The sequence below is a fragment of the Apteryx rowi genome, unplaced genomic scaffold, assembly GCF_003343035.1.
Source record: "Apteryx rowi isolate R43461 unplaced genomic scaffold, aptRow1 scaffold_1838, whole genome shotgun sequence".
Lineage (NCBI taxonomy): Eukaryota > Metazoa > Chordata > Aves > Apterygiformes > Apterygidae > Apteryx > Apteryx rowi.
In genome coordinates, this window is record NW_020448128.1 from 13,609 (window position 1) to 14,922 (window position 1,314).

At 65.1% G+C, this 1,314-nt stretch overlaps 1 long non-coding RNA gene across 1 annotated transcript; it reads right to left on the reverse strand.

Annotated features, from left to right (window-relative positions):
* Positions 1-6: 6 nt before the first annotated feature.
* Positions 7-1,230, reverse strand: LOC112964068. The gene is made up of 3 exons (XR_003252830.1): positions 1,048-1,230; positions 851-910; positions 7-98 (listed from the first exon to the last, which is right to left on the reverse strand). It is a non-coding gene; the product is annotated as an uncharacterized LOC112964068 (long non-coding RNA).
* Positions 1,231-1,314: the final 84 nt, after the last annotated feature.

Consider the following 1,314-nt stretch of genomic DNA (forward strand, 5'->3'; position numbering starts at 1 on the left):
GGCCACAGCTCCAGCTCCGGACACAGCTCCGGCTCCGGCTCCGGCGCGGCCGCCCCGCGGCGAGGATGGCGGGGACGGGGACGGCGAGCGGGAGGAACCTGCGGGCACAGGGATGGGACGGCGGCGTCAGCCCCAGCCTCCATCTGGCCCCACATCCTTCCCTTCATCCCTTCCTACATGCCTCCATCTTCCTCTCCATCCCTTTCTGCATTTCTGCATCTTTCACCCCATCTTCGCATCCATCCCCACATCCATCACTTCATCTCTTTCTCCATCCCTTTTTCCATCCCTTGCTCCGTTCCCCAGTGTCTTGTTCCACTCCCTCCTCCATCCCCATAACCCTGCTTCCATCCCCACATCCATCCCCGCATCCATCAGTTCATTCCTTCTTTCATTTCTCTACCCTCTTTTCTTCTATTCCCACGTGACTGTTTCTGTTCCCATGTCTTTTCCCATTTCTGTCTCCGTCCCCATGTCCCTGCTTCTGTTCATTTTTTCAACTTTTTCATTTTTTCATTCCTTTTTCCTTATCTCTTCCATTCCTCTGTTTTTTGTTCCATTGTTCGCTCCATGCTCACATCCCTGTCTCCATCCCCACATCCATTCCTCCGTCCCTTTTTTCAGTCCTTGTAAGCTTTTCTCCATCCCTGCATCCCCCCCCATCCCTGTATCCCTCTGTCCATCTCTCCATCCGTCTCCCCACCCCTGTATTCCCTTCCTGTCCCCATATCCCCTTCTCCAGCCCCACATCCCCATCTCTGGCCCCACATCCCCTTCTCCAGCCCCACACCCCCTTCTCCAGCCCCACACCCCCTTCTCCAGCCCCACATCCCCGTCTCCGGCCCCTCACCTGCACGGCCGCCCCGGGCCGGGGGGATGCCGGGCTCCTCGGGGCCGGGCAGTGGGAACCCTGCGGACACAGACAGGGGCTCGGGGGGGGCCCAGGTGTCCGGGGCCCCCCGGGTCACCGCGGCACCCACAGTGCGGCCGGCAGGGGGGGCCCAGGTGTCCGGGCCCCCCCCCGGGGCGATACCCCCCCCGCCTTACCCGGGGCGCTGGCGTCGCGGAGCAGCTCCGGGGGGGCCTGGCCCAGCGCCCCCCCGTCGTCCATCTCGGGGCCCCCGACGCCGTCAGCCCCCGGCCCTGGGGGGGAGATGGGGTGAGACGAGGCCCCCCGGCGCGGCGCGGCCCCACACGGGGCCCCCCGGATCTGCCCCGGGGGCCCCTAGATCTGCCCCAGGGGCCCCAACACCTGCCCTGAGACCCCCCAGATCTGCCCCGGGACCCCCCAGATCTGCCCCGGGACACCGAGAT